The sequence below is a fragment of the Prionailurus viverrinus genome, chromosome B2, assembly GCF_022837055.1.
Source record: "Prionailurus viverrinus isolate Anna chromosome B2, UM_Priviv_1.0, whole genome shotgun sequence".
Taxonomy (NCBI): domain Eukaryota; kingdom Metazoa; phylum Chordata; class Mammalia; order Carnivora; family Felidae; genus Prionailurus; species Prionailurus viverrinus.
This window is the reverse complement of record NC_062565.1, coordinates 109149246-109170275: the sequence shown is the minus strand read 5'-3', so window position 1 is coordinate 109170275 and position 21030 is coordinate 109149246. Positions and strand designations below refer to the sequence as shown.

Sequence of the window (21030 nt, the reverse complement as noted above, 5' to 3'; positions counted from 1 at the left end):
AGTGACTATCATGTGCCAATATGACTCTTTATATGAACCACAACTTTGTCTCATGAAGAACCTCTAGATTTCAAAACAACAAGTAAATAGAAAGTACGCTGGTCATAGCTAATTCCTTATTTTTTCCTCATCTCTATTCTAGTGAGACTTGGATCATCTATGCAGAACTACCCATGGCTTTTTAGTTTCTTCCTTCATGTGATGTGTGGAATTTGTCACAGTCATTTTGCCCAAGTCTATTTTAATTCCATTTTACTGTTGCAAACTGATCAGCAATGCATACTTCAGAGTTTTCTCTTGGTTTTGATTAAACAGATAAACACCTCTAGTGTGACAGAAATTAAATTGCAGGAAACTTGAGATTTCTTTTTGTCACTTTCATCATAGGAAATGTAGTAGTTAGTAAAGTAGAGAAAGCAAGAAAAAGTTGAGAGCTCTGAGCTTAACATAGTGATTGAAATGGAAAGCCATGTAAAATCTCAAAGGATGTGTTCTTCCAAGAAAGGCAGAGAATTGTGGAGACACTTTACATGATGGGATATATAAGTAGGGCCCTGGAGGTCCAGATGTGAAAGCAGACTACTGGAGTTAAGCACTTAGCTGAAAATTGCTTTCTATCATCTCAGCTAGAAGTAATCAGAAGCCAGGCATGAAGGATTAAAGCAAAATACTTTAGGTATATACTTGGCTTTTGAAAGTTGGAATTTTATTTTTCTTCTTTTATGCCCAAGATAACACTTGACTCTCTTCACAATATGCAGAATTAAAGTCTTCCCATGATAATTTATTTTTTTAATTACAGAAAGGTATGTATTCACAATAAAAGCAACCCTCTAGAACTTGTTGGGTAGTTATAGAATTTAATGTAATGCTGTCACATTTTCATCTGAAGAATGATACTCTAAAAGAGATTTCAAGGAACATTTGGTGAAAACTGTCTTGTTATTGATAAGAAAAATTAGACTTGGAAAAGGAAATTAAAATTCCTGATATGAAAAGCTCTTTGTCTTTAATCCTTGTCCATTATCTTTAATCCTGTGGCTGTAACTATTCAGATAATGTTATTAGGGGAAGAAAAGCAAAACCAGTAGATGATGTTGCCTGATGGAATGAAAGCAGATACCCTGATAAAAGGCCAAAGCTATGGTAGCCAAGTTGTTTTCTAGTCAATTCCAGTGTCAAATATTTGTCCCTGTTATTATTACAGGTGTAATTTATAGTTTGAAAACAAGCCACTGTACTCTTAAATAATCATGACTAGATGACATTGATTTAAATAATAGGGCCATATTTATTGTAGCTTTCAATTTTTAAGATCCTGTTTTCCTTTGGAAAAATAAGTATTCCACAATATAATTGGAAAGTTAAAATTTCTCTAATGTTTCATAGTATATTTTAGACTTTCCAAAGACATCTATTTTTATCTTATAGTAGTAACAGATACCATTTAATGACCATTTAAGGAAAGCACTTTGCCAAAGTTTTCCAGGTTGTTACAATGATCCTATGAGGTAAGTAATATTTTTCCCAATTTACTGATGAGAAGACTGAAGTTTAGAGAGATGATATAACTTGTCCATTGTTACACGGTAATGGTAGTCTTCTCCAACTTTTGAAAAGCCCTGTATTCCTTTTTTTAGGAACTCTCTTCTCTGTTTCATATGATTTTAATGAGATTACCATTGAACATGGCTCATTTGGTCCATGTTTCTCACTATGGAGCTGGATACTTGATTCTACCTAGACAATTAGAGCCTTTGGGGGAGAATGGATGTGTGCCAGGAGAGGAAATTCTGCCACTTCTGAAATTGTTATCTGTAAGAACTATGTTAACCATGGGACTTGCTGGGGTCCATCTTTCCTATATATGACTTGAGGAGAGAAATGGTCAAATGAGAAGAAGCAGAGCCAAGAAAAGGAGAAGAAATAAAATCCCGATAACAGCATTTTAGTCCTTGGCATGAAACCCATTCCAATCCTGGACCATTACAGTCATATGCACACAAAAGCCGAAGTCCTAACAATTTCTAATTATATCTCAGCCAAAGTATTGTATTATTTTATTTTATTTTATTTTATTTTATTTTATTTTATTTTATTTTATTTTATTTATTTTTAATGTTTATTTATTTGTTTGAGAGAGAAAGAGCATGAACAGGGGAGGGGCAGAGAGAGAAGGAGAGAGAAAATCCTAAGCAGGCTGCACACTGTCAACACAGAGCCCAATGCAGGGCTCAATCTCACAAACTAAACTGAAATCAAGAGTTGAATGCTCAACTGACTGAGCCACCCAGGCACCCCCAAAAAATCATTTTATAGTCATATGAGATGGTTTAAAGTCACCCCTTACAACATATGCTTTTCTTTCTACTTTCTCAACAAAGCAGTTTTCTCCCTGTTTTCCATCTTCACAGTAGAATACAACTGCCCTACAACTCCCCAGACTACATATTAAAGTTCTGACCACATGGCCACATGGAAAATCGAACCATCTGTTTTGAATCCCTGTTCCAAATTTAATGGACTTTATTTAATCACCTGTATCTGGGAAAAGGCATTGCAAAGAGCACGATTAGCTGTCAGTAGCCCCACTCTGAAGGGTAGGAAATTCAGAACAAAAGAGGCCTGGGTAGACCTCCCATAAGGCATCATGCCACAAGCTTTCAATTCTTTTTGAACTAAGTTTTTCAGTCATCTAATCCTTCTTAATTGGTGAGGCCTACTTAACAGTGTCCTTTTACTTTACTATTTATGTATTTCTTAAACTATGACTTTATTCAGAAAACTAGTTTTAGAGTGGAAGATATTTATTTGTGAAATTTATTTCAATTTAAGCAATGAAAAGATTCAAATCATATAGTGAATTCAGAAAAGAATGATCAAAATTAAAATTTTATTTAAGCAGTTAATCTTGAACTCATGACCTCCAGATCAAAAGTCTCATGCTCTAGGTGTGTCTGGGTGGCTCAGTTGGTTAAGAATATGACTTTGGCTCAGGTCGTGATCTCATGGTTCATGAGTTTAAGTCCCTCATCGGGTGAGCTCGAGCTCCACTTTGGGTGAGTTTGAGCCTTGCTTCGGGTGAGCCCTGCTTCTGTCTCTCTCTCTCTCTCTCTCTGCCCCTTGTTCACTTGTGTCTTCTCTCTCTCAAAAAAAGCGTCACATACTCTACTGACCAGGTGCCCCAAGATAAAGATTTTTTGTGAACAATGGCACAAGTATTAAATATAGATAAGTTACCTTTACTTGATGTGTAACATTTTTTACATGTAACTTACCAATCACTCAGGTAAAGTCTTAATTGTGCATGTACAAGTGTTTTAATTTAATAAGTATTTTAAGTATTTATTAATAATATGGATTATGCATAGTTTATGAAATTGAAAATGAGTGCAAATGCTCAACCCGCATTTGAAAATGAGAATTTTGAAAATTATCTCTAGCTACAGGAAAAAAAGATTTACCAGAAACAGAGTCTTTTTAATATTGTACTAATGTAAATTATCCACATACGTCATGTATTGAGATACAATTGCCTTACTCAAATACTGATTCTGACTGCATTACCAGTGCAGAGCTCGGTGGTCAGTTCCACTCAGATTTTGAATAACTAAAGACCAATGGTTCCTTATTAATTGTTTTGTTAAGATTAATTTGTTTTGTTAAGATAAATCTTGAGAACTACTATACAATTAATGAAAATGTATATGTGAGAAGCTCCCTGTTTTCTAAAGGAAAATTATGATTCAATTAAATATTGCATATGCTTCATTAGATCTTGAAATGCTCATATTTAAATATTGAACATCTTTTAAGAATACTGAGATGGCAATTTCCCCATGATTAAAAATGCTATCTCCATTCTTAAAAATTTAATTTCGATCATCATGCTGTTAGCTCTTCTCTCTTCAGGGAACAGCATAAAGTTTATAAACAACTTCTTAGATAAGGCTCAGAATTCATCAGGTCATTGTGTGGAAAAGTCCTGCTTCAGTGAGTGTTCATAATTTTCAGCATTTTCCTGCAGGAGAGAATGTTCTGTAAGCAATAACATGAGTATACCATTAATTCTATCATTGGAAATGATTATAAAGAGGGAACTCATCATAGATATATGAGTTTATTTGTAAATCAAATGAATAACTTCATTCTGACCCCAGGAAATATTGCTTAATAATACTGATAGTGACCAGTATATTCCCAGCCTAAGGGAACTTTTGAGGTAAGCATGAGATACAAATAAATATGTATTTCTCACTTTTGTATCTCTTTTTCTTAAGCTATTTACAGGAAGCTAGGCCATCTTATTTTTCTAAAAAGACAATTCTCTTCCCTCAATTTTCTTCTCAAGTAACCTGCCTATATTTTTTCTAGGGGCTCCCACATTGTTGGCACAACTGTATTCTTATGCATATGGGCAGCGTCAGGAGTGATGAAATCTCTTTTCAGACAGAGCAGGCTCTATGTGTCCTTGAAGACCAAGGCTAGAAAAAGAGTTCCATTTCAACCTTCTTGACCACTTCTTTCTAACCCTTGAAAATCCCTTAGCAATTGAGGCAGTCTTTTCTTACACAATTAGATACACGATTTTAAATACAGTATCTTAAGAGAACCAATTTTTCCACCTTAAATTGATGCCGGGGCATGCATGGCTGGTAACAACTCTTTCTTTGAGAATTAAAAACATGGTTTACTTGATCAAGGTATCTTAGGCCTATTTATAGGGATAATGCTCCTACACTATTTGAAACTATAGTTGTGTTCTTTCTATACAAATCCACTAATGATTTGTTTGTTTTCATTGTTTGAGTCTCTCCAGAAAATTTAGAATCCTCTCATGGGACATTTGACTCCCTTTAGACTAGTGAAGCAGTCAAACGTGGACTGCTAAGGCTTTATTTGGATAGCAGAGGCCATTGCCCACCAATTGAGGTAATCACCACCAAGCAATGCTATTATTTTATTTTTGACTGGGATATTGGACTCTAAACTGAGAATCCAATCACTGTTGGTTCTGACAGTTAGATATCCTAAGCTTCTCTCTTTGAACCTCAGTGGTTTTATTTTAAAACACAGCTAACACTCACTCTTCCCTTATAAATCTGATTGCAATCATTCCATAACAACATGGATGTAAGGTAATCTGAAATATTAAATATGGCTTAAGGAAGGAAATAGCTAAAGCAGCTGGATAGAAATGAATTCACTTACTTTACCATAGGGATATCTCAAGAAAAAAGAAAAGAGGGCTGGTAACCTGGTCTAATTTTCTTGTCTATAGGACCTCTGGGTAAATAAATTAATGATGTTTGCTAGAAGGAAGAGGCCTTGTCTCCAAAATGCCCAGGGCAAAAGTCCCTGGATAAGTTTACTCATAGTAAATAGAACACAAAATCTGTGAGACATGGCTCCCTGGAGAATGCCATGTAGACAATACAATTCTCTGGGGGTATAAAACAGAGATGTGACATAAATTAAATTCTCTCTTCTGTGTGAAGAAACCTGCAAACCTCACTGAAAAACTTCATCTATTTTGGGCTAGAGGTATGTGACCATGCAGGAAGAAAGGGCCTCTCTGTTTCTTCTGAACTATCTGATTACTAGTATCCTTAAAATTATTAAGTAAAGCTTGATGGATAAGATTCTGATTTGCATGAATTTGATTGGATGATACTATCCCAAGAATTTGCTCAATACCTCACATTGCTATGGTAGTAATATACATAGGATTTTTTCTTATATAATCATAATAATTTAAAATTTTATATGGGTAGTATTTAAAATAAGTAGAATTTTGTGGTGCCTGGGTGGATCAGTCGTTTAAGCATCCAATGTCAGCTCAGGTAATGATCTCACAGTTTGTGAGTTTGAGCCTTGTATCAGTCTCTGTGCTGGCACCTCAGAGCCTGGAGCCTGCTTCAGATTCTGTGTTTCCCTCTTTCTCTGTCCTTCCCCCACTTGCACTCTGTCTCTCTCTCTTTCAAAAATAAATAAACATTTAAAAAATAAAAATAAATAAAATAAAGTAAAACAAGTATAATTTTGACCCAGAGCTTCAAACCTAGGGTTACTTGTGGGCTTCTTTTGAGAGAAGTGTTTTATACTATCTTCAGACTATCCTATTTGTAATATATCTTGCAGAAGTTATTGAAATTCCTGTTATGTAATAGTTGCCTTCTCTGATTTGCTATTCTGATTCAGATTATTCCTACTTGGATAATACATTGTCATTTTAGTGGATGTTGTAGTGGGTAGGGAATCTGTAAAAGGTAATGTGTATAGTTAAACATATAGTCTTGGTTCACTATTTTGAAAATCGTTTTTAAAAATCTGAGGAATAGATTGTTCTTTGAAGAATAATAATAGTGTGATAAGTTAAAAGGGGAGAAGACCACGTTAGAATATTTTAACTAATAAGACAAATAAAATAATAATTATTATTATTTGATATTTTCAGAGAGAAGTCCAAGATAATAATAACCATATCTAGCCCTTACATAGTGCTTACTGTGTGCTAAGAAGAACTATGCTCAGGGCTTTACATATATTACCTTATTATTCCTTACAATTGCCTTATGAAGCAGTGTTACTATTATTCCCATTGTACAAATGAGAATTGAGGCACTGAGAAGTTAGCACAAGTTCACACAGCTGGTAAAATAACACAGAAGGGATTAAATCCAGGAGGTCTGGTTCTGGAATTGATGCTCCTTAACGAATATGATAAATTGACCATTTATTATAAGATTTAAATAAAAGTATTTCAACGAAGTGTCAATTGAAATAAAATGATATTTATATGAAATACAGTTTTTAAAAAACAGATTTCTTGGGGCACCCGGGTGGTTCAGTCGGTTAAGCATCAGACTTTGTCTCAGGTCGTGATCTTGCGGTTTGTGAGTTCCAGCCTTGCATCAGGCTCTGCGCTGACAGCTTAGGGCCTGTAGCCTGCATTGGATTCTGTCTGTCTGTCTCTCTCTCTCTGCTCCTCCCCAGCTCTCTCTCTCTCTCTGTCTCTCAAAAATAAACTTTAAAAAATATTAAAAAAACAACTAGAGTTTCTTTTAGCGTTTATGTATTCTCATATTACTTGTAAGTAGTATGTTTCTTTTAGGGTGCTGAGAGTGAATTATTAACTGAGGATTTTCTAGAAACCAGCGTTTCAAAGTATTAACTTCCGAAATTAGTCATGCGCCCAAATTCCTCCTTATGCACCAGTGTATCCGTGTGTGTAGGCAGAGATACAAGGTATAGACAGCCTGGTGATGAAGACAGGGTAGTGAGATCTTTGCAGTGGCAGAGCCTAATAGACTATGTGAAGCTCTGAGATGCTATGGCTGCTCAGGGCACTGCTCGAATGTTAGAGCTATGGACCATGACAGAGACTGTGGGAGATAGTTAGAGATAACACAGATCTTGGAAATAAAATATCTATCTATCTATTACAATATCTGTCTATATATCTATCATATTTCTCTCTCTCTCTCTCTCTCTCTCTCTCTCTCTCTCTCACCTCCTCTTCCTGCCCAGTTTACTACAACTCAGTTAATTAATTACAACTATGTGAAAATGACAAGAACAGTTAAGGCACAGTAAATACCACAAGAGTCTACTCTTATCTTTTTGATATTTCTTCCTACCCTCCATGTTTCTGGTTAAAACTGGTAAAGGGAAAAAAGAAAGTAGAAGGGAAGAGCCCAGTCAGAGTTATGGGATAAGAGTTCCTTTTCCAATAAAATAAAATAAAATAAAATAAAATAAAATAAAATAAAATAAAATAAAAACAACGACGGAGGCAAACCATAAGAGACTTTTAACTATAGAAAAACAAACTGAGGGTTGCTGGAGGGGAGGTCGGTGGGGAGATGGGCTAAATGGGTGATGGACATTAAGAAGGGCACTTGTTGGGATGAGCACTGGATGCTACATGTAAGTGATGAATCACTGGGTTCTACTGAAACCAATACTACACTATATGTTAACTTACTTGAATTTGAGTAAAATAATGGAAGAAAAATAAGTAAAATTAAATTAAATTAAATTAAATTAAATTAAATTAAATTAAATTAAAAAAGAATTCCTTTTCCAAGTAGCAAAGTATCAAATATCAGACTGGCTTATCACCAACTATATATGGTGCTTTAACCTGATGCTGATCATAATGTCACTGTGTAATGCCAATCAATATTAGATCACTTCACTTCCCTAATTGAATGCTCACCAGCATGTCAATTCTGAAGAAGAGAGAGCCTCTGAGAAATGGCAATCCATAGAAATAATGTATGAGAGAAAGTCTTTTTTGTGTGCAAGTAAAGAGAAGACACAGCTGGAGAAGTAAAGACAAGCTGTTTATCTCTGAGTAAATCTTTTAAAAGAATCATGGAAACAGAAAGGGATGCACATGATATCAGATTAGAATGGTGACTGAAATAAGTGATTTTTGACTTTGAATTTTCAATAATGTCACACTCATTACTTTGGCATTAGAAAATTTGATGTCACAAAGAGCAAGTGAACCACAATGAGATTTAATTTATGTTTCAAACTCTGACCTTGCCATTATAGAATGGTAGGTTATATTTTAATAAATTGATAAATTGAATAATTAACAAATTCCTATATTCAAAAGACATCTTTGACCTTTTGTCAATTACTTAGGGCATTTTTACCACGTGGGAAAACATTTTATCAGGAGAGATATAGCAGAATGCTCAAATTTAGTAGTATTTGGAGCACTATTCTCTGGATACTATCCTTAGGCAAGTACCAATTACTCTTGGTCTATCCTGGATGACCTGGGGGGACTGTAACCTCCTCAGGTAGTATGTTCCAAGCTGAATTCCTGGGAGAACAGAGTGTAGCTCTGCATTTTAGAGTCTGTGGCCTGATTAAGAATAGTTGCTGGAAATTTCCATATAAAACATCTGTTCCATTTAGACCTTTACTTCTCATTTGCCCCTCTCTTTTACTCCTCCTTTTCTCCACCCTCCCTTTTCTTTATCCTCTTCCTATTATAGACGATTCTATAGAAATTTATCTGTTAACAAGACCTTTCCCCACCCCAAAGTTATTCCCTCTGGGTCTTTTCGAATATTGATATAAATGATCTATATTCAAAGACTTGAATTGCTCTATGCCTTGTAAGCCAGACTATATCTCCTACCTATTTCTCCTTACTTTTTAGCACAATGACTTACATATAGAAAGCACAAAATAATTTTTATATACAATTTTGTTTGACTCTACTATGACTTTTATGAATCAATCCACTACTTTCTACGTATTTAATGTTACTACTGTCATAAAAGCAATCTCTGAACTTTGCATAAAATACACAGATGCATTAAAATTCAATTTTTTTATCTTTAAAGATTAACTGCTTAAAAAAATCTGGAACAGTTTCCTTACTAATGCAGCCAGAGGTGGGAAAATCACAGAATGACATAAGAGGGGAAAAGATAGTTCTTTATTTCTACCCTGGAGTACATTTGGTTTGTCCATTCATCAATTATTTCAAATTTGGGCTGTTTCTGTTTTTTGACCATTATTAATACTACTACTATAAACAAGGGTGCTTGTGTGGCTTAAGTGGTTAAGCATCTGAATCTTGACTTCTGCTCACGTCATAATTTCATAGTTCCTGAGATTGAGTTCCGCCTCAGGCAGTGTGCTGACAGTGTGGAGCCTGCTTGGGATTCTTTCTCTCTCCCTAAGTCTCTGTCCCTCCCACACTCACACTCCCTCTCTCAAAATAAACATTTAAAAAATACTGCTATAAACATTCATGTGCAAGTTTTTGTGTAGACGTATGTTTTTAATTCTCTTGGAGTAAATTCATGAAGTTTTCATCCTCAGAATAAGGGGTGATTAAATAATACCTGGTATTTTTTTGTACAAGTTTACAAAAATATGTCATCTTAATAAAATATAATTCTTTGTATTGAAAAGAAGCTAAAAGCATAAATAAATTTTAATTAAACTATACTAATGTTGAAGCTGGAAAACATAATCAGAATTTCTACATATTAAGCAGATCAATGAAAATATAGCTTCCTTAGTTTTATGTGGACAAAAATAGATGAAACCCCTCATATACTGAACTATATATAGAGCGATACTAAAAGAGAAAAAAGCATAACTGATTTTTCAACATAATTTGATTCCATGCTGGAATAAAGTAGGCATATAGTCATTCAAGCCTTTACTGATTTCATATTATATGTAAGACATATAGGTGGAAAGTAAAGTAAATTAACAAGACATAGTCTTTGTTCTCGAGTTTTAAATATAAGTGGAGATAAATTATTAATGCAAGCAATACTGGTACAAATACAAAGCTACAGAAATTCAGAAGAGAGAGAGAATACTTCAACTTGCAATGACTGATGACAGACTGAGATTTTTAATTGTATACTCGGTGGGAAGTACCAGTTGTAAGGTGTTGGGAATGTTCGATATTCAGGATAGAGATCAGAGGGACAGTATCATATAATGGTCATTTTTGCATAAAATAAATGAGAGACATAGTAGATACAATCTTCAAGGAAGAGAACACAGAAGCAAAAGATCATAAAACCAAAGATGAAGCTTTTTTGAACACCTACAGATAAGCCGTGGAAAGAGAAGGAGCAGAAAAGAAAACAAAGGAATAGTAGAACATAGCAAAGAGCTGTTTCAGAAAAGCCAGGATAGAATTTTGAGTTTAAGGCAAGAAAAAGGTAATGCACACACACACACTCACACATACACACACACACACACACACACACACACACACACACACACGTTTCCTTTTTAAAATTTATTGAGCCTCCTATGAGCCAGTATTGTACAAGGCTTAGGGGAAAAGCACAGGAAGGATGGAATAGGTCTTTCACATTCAAGGAGCTTATAGTTCAGTCCAAGAGCCATATAAAAATAAATGCCAAACAATACAAGTTCTTTTATAATTTACTACTAAATTATATGTGGTGACTATAAGTGCTACAGAAGTATGGAGAAAACTAATGGGGATTGGTATACTCAGGTGAAGTTTATTAGCTGAGATTGTTTTCTTCAGTATCTAGCAGAAAATTGACAAAATGAATAGCTTACATAATAAAAAACATTTATCAAAAGAAGACATCTATTTGCACAAGTTAGGGTTTGTTAAACAGCAGGGCTTTTGATACAAATTTTAAAAATTCTCTTGTTTCTCATCTGGTAACAAGATGGCTGGGAAAATTCATTAAAAATTTTTTGTACTGTTCTTTCATGAAGAAAGGAAAGGTATGAATGTTTCCTGATTAGGAAAGAAAGGAATCTTCCCAGAATATTATCATCATACTTCTACCTCATTGGCCATGCACATAACAACCCTGGGATCAAGGGAGCCCATGGCAGTGAATGTCTGGCGAAGGGAAGGCCAAGGTTAGCCTCCACAGGTCACACTCATCCCCAGAGGATGCAGAGCCCTGTTTTCCCAGAGATTAAGGAGTACTACAGAATTCCCTAAACATAAAATGAAGAGTTTGTTAGTAGGAAGAAAAAGTGGTCTCTGTGAAAGATGTCAGTGGAGTTCCTCCATTTTTCCTATCATGTTTTATAAAAAAGTTAATTATTTTTTAATAAGAATCTCTTAGTATATATTCAATGCAAAAACATCTACAATTTTTATTCAATATTTATAAAACTTAATTTATATGATGGTTATAAACTTTACAAAAAAGAAAATGAACTATTTTAAGAGAAGATGAACATCTCCTTAGAAATGCAAACTCAAAGGATTTAAGTGCAATAAAATAAAACAATCATTTTTAAAAATTTTTAATGTTTATTTTTGAGAGAGAAAGAGAACATGAGCAGAGGAGGGGCAAAGAGAGAGGGAGACACAGAATCAGAAGCAGGCTCCAGGCTCTGAGCTGTCAGCACAGAGACTGACACGGGGCTCAAACTCACAAACTTTGAGATCATGACCTAAGCTGAAGCTGGATGCCCAACCGACTGAGCCACCCAGGCACCCCTAGAACAATCATTTTAACTTTTGTATATTAAACAAAGCTGCAAATATATATATGTATATACATACACATGTATGTATATACATATATGTGTGTGTATATATATGAATATATATATGTATATATATTCATATATATGTGTATATATGCGTATATGTGTGTGTGTGTGTGTATATATATATATATATATATATATATATGATTGAAAAAGACAGAAACTATAACTGGTGTAGTTTCCCCAGTGGGAAAAAAATTAAGCAGACAGGTTGCCAATCTAAAATAGCATAATTCCAGAGGAGGAAAAGTGCTGCACTAAATGAAAGTCCTTGATCGTTCAGAGTAAAGGTAGAAGTGGTCACTATGAATCAAATTGTGAGATTTCTGGTAATTTTTTAAACTTTTAATTCTTGTGACTTTTATAATAGAAGAGTAAAACATTTTTTTAAACTGTTTCCTCTTGAGCCATTATGATATTTGCTGAAGGACTAGCACTACATTTATTATTAATTTGTCTCCATGGCTCAGAGTACCAGTAAACCCGCAGAGACTGAAACTAAATCTAGATAAAGAACAATAAATAATAAATAACAACAATAATAATTTGCATTTTTCCAACATCCTCCAGCTGTGGAAGTCAAAGTGGTTCACAAACATTAATTAAGCTTCACAAGATTCTAGCGAGGGAGGCAAATAATGTTGTCCAGATGGGAAAAATAACTAAAAAGCTAGTGAAGGTCACACATAAGTTACTAACAGATTCAGAAATATTCCCCATCGCCTCTCTCATCCAAAATTCTCTTCCTAACTTAACTTTTGATTGTATCTTTAATTTTTTTCAAATATTGAGAGTCTCACTTTGAACAAAAAAACTCTCTAAACCTATTTGGCTCTGGAAATCACTGAGCTACAAGTTTTGGGACTTATTCTTAAAATTTTATTTTGTTTATACTGTTCTGTGTACTCAGCTTTCATGGCTACTGTAATGTATAATGCCATTATGTCCTGCTCTGTGGGTGGTTGATTCTCAACACAGAAGAAAACCAACTCTAGGAAAAGACATCACATTTGCTATGTTAATATTGACAATGAATTCAGCAGTTGTAAATGTGCTGAGACTGACAGGAACACAACTAAGTTAACCTTTAAAAATTCAAGGAGACATGAAAACCTGAATTTTTATTTATCTCATGACTCTGCCCATGTATCAACTGACAACATTTATTTCATGCTTCATACATTTCATGTTCAGGTACTAATATTCTGAACTGGTCACATTTAATGCTTTAAGTGACTAATTCATTAATATATTTTGGAATACCACTTATTTGTGGTGAAGAGAGTTCTTAGTTTAGTTGATAATCATTTTTTTTTTAATTTTGTATGTTGGATGTTGTGAATTAAACAGGAAATTTGTGTGCTTAACTGTCAGGGACTATGGTTTGAGAAGTAAGAAATGTGGGTATCTCTTATGCAGTTTGCCCTCGCAGATACATTCAATATCAAATAACAACACAAATATAACCAGAAACTCTAAAAACTTCAGATAGATAGATAGATGGTGTCTTTTATGTGTTTTATAGATAGTTTAGCTAGTGAGCTAACTTAACTAGAACATGATTGCCATATGAGCTGATTCATTTATGACAATAAAAGATTCTATTCTTATAATGAAGGTCACTGTAAACCCAGCCACTCGCATGAGACATTTGGTGCTGAGAGAGGCTAAGTGCATGAAGGGCTTTGATCAGATGTTTCCCACAACTGTGAAAGCATAATTTTGAGTCAGAATCACCATCTTCCTATATATATCTGCAAAGTCTTTATATTCTTCAAGGTACAAAGTTATGATCACAGATAAAGAAAATTTTTAAAGGTGTTTTCCCCCCAAGGACAAAGGATGGTGTTGGAGGAAAAGCGATAGTGTTTGTTAGCAAAGTCAAAGAGGTAAGAGGATGCAAATTAAGAGCATTGGAATGGGTGAGAGAACTGCAGATAGTTTAAATAAGCAGAAGTAGGGGTGTCTGAGTGGCTCAATTGGTACTTTGGTTCATGAGTTTCAGCCCCACATAGGGCTCTGTGCTGTCAGCTCAGAGCCTGCTTCAGATCCTCTGTCTCCCTCTCACTCTGCCCCTACCCTGCTCATGCTCTCTCTCCCTCTCTCAAAAATAAATATAAAAAAATAATAAATAAGCAAAAGTAAATAAAGCTAGCAAAGAGTTAGAAGTTAGACTATTCAACCTTCATCTCTTTTGTTAATAATGGAGTCTTAAAGAAAATTTCACAGAAAAAGCAGCCTCTGTGATTAAATCACTTTTTTATCGTTCTAATAAATACTAAAATATATATAAATTAATATAAATTTAAAAAGGAAAAAATATAGATAACTTGCATATATATTTGGTTGCTCAAAGATTTTGATTGGAGATAGCAGACATGATTTTTAAGTTCTACTCTTTCTTGTCAATGGTAGCAAATATATAATAGGATTTTCTAGATACTTCCCTGATACTAAACAAGGAAACAGAAAAATATTTTTATAATGCCTACATACACACAGAGAGATACCTTCACAGCTTTAGCAATTAATGCATATCTAATTAAGAAGAAATAACAAACACCTGTCAAATGAGGTTGTGCCATATTTATAATTAAATTTCACAATCTTCTAAGATGTCACAATATTTTCTAAATGGGTTTTAGCATTAAAATTTCTAATATTTTCCACCCCCGAAAATCTCTAATTTCTTTAGACATCACTGAGCATAAATTCTCAAAGAATACTCAGTTTAAGTGGGATATTTCCCAGTGTTGGTTTGTAATGTCACTGACCTAAGTTAGGGTCTAGCTGAAAGTTAGACCTTCAGTGGGAACTTTTGCATAACATTTTTAGCAAATGAAAAACTTTGGCTTAGTTAGAATGCATTTAGTAATGTATTGTCACACATGTAACTTAAATTGACAAACTAATTAGATATTGTTGAAAGTCAGGAAATGCTGCACAATGAAGTACAATGTTTTAGTGCATTTACAACATGAAGATAGATAATATATAGATAGGCAGATAGTTAAAAACATACATACTATAAAGAGAACAAGTACACATTTATGTAATAAACATGTATATTTCTGAAACGTTAAAGGGAGATGTAACCTGAAGAAGTCGGCAGCTCTAAAATTCAGTTATTGCAAGGTGTTTCTCTAGTCTTTGATGCTGGGTAAGTGCAACACTATCTAAAATTTTCATGATGCTCAGAAATCTCTGATTGTACACCTGTTTATTAATTGAACTCATTCACTGGAATTCACTTCTATTTCTGTGGTTATGTCTCAAGCTGTAAACATTAGGATCATTTTCCTGTCCATCTAAAAGCATGTCTTTTTCCCTGGACACAGCTATCTCCTATTGATGACCACAGCAGTTGCCCACTGAAGTGATCACCATTGAGCTATTTTCTCTAATTCACCATGTTCAGTTAAGAGCACAGCAAGCATGTCATTTTTCATACTGGGGTAGTCACCTCAAAAACCATTATTTTTTTCTAACTATATAAAATCTGGAATCTAGTTACCCTAAATATTTTTTCATTATCTTTGGCAAAATCATTAAGTGATTTCCTGGTATATGTAAATCAGCATGCCATCTTATTTTTTAAAAATAAAATAATCTATACTCAGGGAAATATTGTTTTACTTCTGTAGATAACTTGAAAAGTAATTGAATTACCATCAGAACTACAAAAATCTGTTCATTTTTAGGTTCTGCTCCTTCCCTAAGAATATTTTATTATACTGTCTTAAAACACATATTTGTGACTTGTCTTTGACCTTCATTTTTAGTTCATTGTATAGTTGCTTTTTTCTTGCAAGACATAGATGAGTTAAAAAAAATTACTGTTTGGAATCTCATTTCATTAAGTAATTCAACAGATATGTATTGATTTGTGTCTATTCCCACTGGAAGACTGCTTTAGTGTCTGTGGCAGGCCTTATTTTGCTTATCACCAGGCTCATGGGTCTGTTTAAGGAAGGATCATGCTCATTTGCCAATCTGTGCATTGACCTCAAAATGATAATGAGGAAGCCTTGAGGAAACACATGAATCTTCAGATTTAGGAAAACAATTTCTTTCAGGTAGATTAAAATAAATAAGTGGATCTATTTCTGGTATAGTCTGTGATCCTAAAGTAATCAAGTATGAAGGAAATACACGTTTCTAACCAATAAAAAACAATTAGACTGATAGCTAACTTCAAAATAATAAACATAATAGTAATTGTATTAATATAATCATTACAACAACAATAATTGCTAACAGCAAGAATAATAGAGTCTAGAAGATACTGGGTTAATATCCTAAAAGCACTGTGGAAACATAACTATTAGTCTAGAATTGCATATGTCATTAAATTATCATTAAAAAAATAAGGATGGGAGAACCTAGGTGGCTCAGTTGGTTAAGAGTCCTACTCTAGATTTCAACTCAGGTCATATTCTTGCAGTTCATGATTGTTAAGTCCCGCATTGGACTCCATGCTGGCAGTGTGGAGCCTGCTTGGTATCCTCTCTCTCTCACTCTCTCTCTCTCTCAAAAAGTATATATATATATATATATATATATATATATATATATATATACCTAAAAAATGAAGATGAAATTACGGTTTTTAAGCAAGTAAAACAACAGGCAAATTAACAATCACAGCCCACTAATGAGAGAACTAATAGGGAATGTGCTTTACAAAAAAAAAAACTCAGGAGGAAAAGTGAGATGTAAAAGGGATTGTTGAACACAGACATTGATAAACATGTCAGTAAATCTATATAAGGATGTTTTCAATAATATAGTTATAATAATTATGACTTTTGAAGACACAAAAGCAAAGTGAAATGAAAAAAATTGGTAAGAAATAGGCTAGTGATTTGAATGAAAGCATTCTAAGACTTTTTGTTACTCTAAAGAGAGTGGATTTCTAAGGTTTATTTTTGTTGTTGTTGTTTGTTTTAGTAAAGTATGCAGTTAAAAAAATGTGACCATAACCACTAGCCATCCTCAGATAGAATTTTTGTAATGTTTATTTATTTTTGAGAGAGAGAAATCATGCGAGCAGGGGAGGGGCATGCTAACAGCATAGAGCCCCATGCAGGGCTCGAACCCACAAACCATGAGATCATGACCTGAGTCAAAGTCTGATGTTTAATCAACTGAGTCACCCAGGTGCCTCAGGTAGAATTTTTAACTTCTAAACCAGAAACCTGCCAAAAAGGAAAAGAAAAAAGAGGTAAAGAAAATGACTTGTAAGGGTAAAACACAGTATGAGATTGTAAGGATATACACAAATTTAGCATTTATTATAGCAACTCACAGATCATTCACCATTTAAAAAGAGAAAATAATGCTCTTGTATGCCACTTAAAAATAGATATGCCTAAAGCCCAATAGATCCAAAAGGTTGATAAACAATTATAGTAAAATCTTAGCCTCTCTTCGTTTCCTTTGACCTCACCTCTCATTGGTTCTTCGCCCAACTTAAGCTATAGCCACCCAGAGCTCCTTTCTTTTTCTCAAAGACAGCAGATATATTACATTCTCAAGATCTTTCATTTACTGTCCTCTCTGCCTAGAATGCTCTTTCTCCAAAACCTTCTTTACACTAGGTACCAGCTACATATCATTTCTTCAGAGACCTTCCCTGATCCATCCTAACTAGAGTAGATTCCCTTGCATGAGGTAGTCTTCATTTTCTTCATAGAATTTATTACAATCTGTAATTGTCTTAAACTACTTTTTTTTAAATGAAATTTATTGACAAATTGGTTTCCATACAACACCCAGTGCTCATCCCAAAAGGTGCCCTCCTCAATACCCATCACCCACCCTCTCCTCCCACCCCCCATCAACCCTCAGTTTGTTCTCAGTTTTTAACAGTCTCTTATGCTTTGGCTCTCTCCCACTCTAACCTTTTTTTTTTTTTTCCTTCCCCTCCCTCATGGGTTCCTGTTAAGTTTCTCAGGATCCACATAAGAGTGAAACCATATGGTATCTGTCTTTCTCTGTATGGCTTATTTCACTTAGCATCACACTCTCCAGTTCCATCCACGTTGCTACAAAAGGCCATATTTCATTTTTTCTCATTGCCACGTAATATTCCATTGTGTATATAAACCACAATTTCTTTATCCATTCATCAGTGGATGGACATTTAGGCTCTTTCCATAATTTGGCTATTGTTGAGAGTGCTGCTATGAACATTGGGGTACAAGTGGCCCTATGCATCAGTGCTCCTGTATCCCTTGGATAAATTCCTAGCAGTGCTATTGCTGGGTCATAGGGTAGGTCTATTTTCAATTTTCTGAGGAACCTCCACACTGCTTTCCAGAGCGGCTGCACCAATTTGCATTCCCACCAACAGTGCAAGAGGGTTCCCGTTTCTCCACATCCTCTCCAGCATCTATAGTCTCCTGATTTGTTCATTTTGGCCACTCTGACTGGCGTGAGGTGATACCTGAGTGTGGTTTTGATTTGTATTTCCCTGATAAGGAGCGACGCTGAACATCTTTTCATGTGCCTGTTGGCCATCCGGATGTCTTTTTTTTTTTTTTTTTTTTTTTTTTTTTTTTTTTTTATGAAATTTATTGACAAATTGGTTTCCATACAACACCCAGTGCTCATCCCAAAAGGTGCCCTCCTCAATACCCATCACCCACCCTCTCCTCCCTCCCACCCCCCATCAACCCTCAGTTTGTTCTCAGTTTTTAAGTCTCTTATGCTTTGGCTCTCTCCCATTCTAACCTCTTTTTTTTTTTTTTTCCTTCCCCTCCCCCATGGGTTCCTGTGAAGTTTCTCAGGATCCACATAAGAGTGAAACCATATGGTATCTGTCTTTCTCTGTATGGCTTATTTCACTTAGCATCACACTCTCCAGTTCCATCCACGTTGCTACGAAAGGCCATATTTCATTTTTTCTCATTGCCACGTAATATTCCATTGTGTATATAAACCACAATTTCTTTATCCATTCATCAGTTGATGGACATTTAGGCTCTTTCCATAATTTGGCTATTGTTGAGAGTGCTGCTATGAACATTGGGGTACACGTGGCCCTATGCATCAGCGCTCCTGTATCCCTTGGATAAATTCCTAGCAGTGCTATTGCTGGGTCATAGGGTAGGTCTATTTTTAATTTTCTGAGGAACCTCCACACTGCTTTCCAGAGCGGCTGCACCAATTTGCATTCCCACCAACAGTGCAAGAGGGTTCCCGTTTCTCCATATCCTCTCCAGCATCTATAGTCTCCGGATTTGTTCATTTTGGCCACTCTGACTGGCGTGAGGTGATACCTGAGTGTGGTTTTGATTTGTATTTCCCTGATAAGGAGCGACGCTGAACATCTTTTCATGTGCCTGTTGGCCATCCGGATGTCTTCTTTAGAGAAGTGTCTATTCATGTTTTCTGCCCACTTCTTCACTGGGTTATTTGTTTTTCGGGTGTGGAGTTTGGTGAGCTCTTTATAGATTTTGGATACTAGCCCTTTGTCCGATATGTCATTTGCGAATATTTTTTCCCATTCCGTTGGTTGCCTTTTAGTTTTGTTGGTTGTTTCCTTGGCTGTGCAGAAGCTTTTTATCTTCATAAGGTCCCAGTAATTCACTTTTGCTTTTAATTCCCTTGCCTTTGGGGATGTGTCGAGTAACAGATTGCTACGGCTGAGGTCAGAGAGGTCTTTTCCTGCTTTCTCCTCTAAGGTTTTGATGGTTTCCTGTCTCACATTTAGGTCCTTTATCCATTTTGAGTTTATTTTTGTGAATGGTGTGAGAAAGTGGTCTAGTTTCAACCTTCTGCATGTTGCTGTCCAGTTCTCCCAGCACCATTTGTTAAAGAGGCTGTCTTTTTTCCATTGGATGTTCTTTCCTGCTTTGTCAAAGATGAGTTGGCCATACGTTTGTGGGTCTAGTTCTGGGGTTTCTATTCTATTCCATTGGTCTATGTGTCTGTTTTGGTGCCAATACCATGCTGTCTTGATGATGACAGCTTTGTAGTAGAGGCTAAAGTCTGGGATTGTGATGCCTCCTGCTTTGGTCTTCTTCTTCAAAATTCCTTTGGCTATTCGGGGCCTTTTGTGGTTCCATATGAATTTTAGGATGGCTTGTTCTAGTTTCAAGAAGAATGCTGGTGCAATTTTGATTGGGATTGCATTGAATGTGTAGATAGCTTTGGGTAGTATTGACATTTTGACAATATTTATTTTTCCAATCCATGAGCAGGGAATGTCTTTCCATTTCTTTAAATCTTCTTCAATGTCCTTCATAAGCTTTCTATAGTTTTCAGCATACAGATCCTTTACATCTTTGGTTAGATTTATTCCTAGGTATTTTATGCTTCTTGGTGCAATTGTGAATGGGATCAGTTTCTTTATTTGTCTTTCTGTTGCTTCATTGTTAGTGTATAAGAATGCAACTGATTTCTGTACATTGATTTTGTATCCTGCAACTTTGCTGAATTCCTGTATCAGTTCTAGCAGACTTTTGGTGGAGTCTATCGGATTTTCCATGTATAATATCATGTCATCTGCAAAAAGTGAAAAGTTAACTTCATCTTTGCCAATTTGGATGCCTTTGATTTCCTTTTGTTGTCTGATTGCTGATGCTAGAACTTCCAGCACTATGTTAAACAGCAGCGGTGAGAGTGGGCATCCTTGTCGTGTTCCTGATCTCAGGGAAAAAGCTCTCAGTTTTTCCCCGTTGAGGATGATGCTAGCTGTGGGCTTTTCATAAATGGCTTTTATGATCTTTAAGTATGTTCCTTCTATCCCGACTTTCTCAAGGGTTTTTATTAAGAAAGGGTGCTGGATTTTGTCGAAGGCCTTTTCTGCATCGATTGACAGGATCATATGGTTCTTCTCTTTTTTTTTGTTAATGTGATGTATCACGTTGATTGATTTGCGAATGTTGAACCAGCCCTGCATCCCAGGAATGAATCCCACTTGATCATGGTGAATAGTTCTTTTTATATGCCGTTGAATTCGATTTGCTA

At 35.2% G+C, this 21030-nt stretch overlaps 1 long non-coding RNA gene across 1 annotated transcript in view; it reads right to left on the bottom strand.

The window, feature by feature from the left end:
* Positions 1 to 3857: 3857 nt before the first annotated feature.
* Positions 3858 to 21030, bottom strand: part of LOC125166672 (uncharacterized) — a 28720-nt gene continuing 11547 nt past the window's right edge. Inside the window, exon 2 of the long non-coding RNA XR_007152488.1 lies at positions 3858 to 4021. This is a non-coding gene — a long non-coding RNA (uncharacterized LOC125166672). The remainder of the gene's footprint in view (positions 4022 to 21030) is intronic.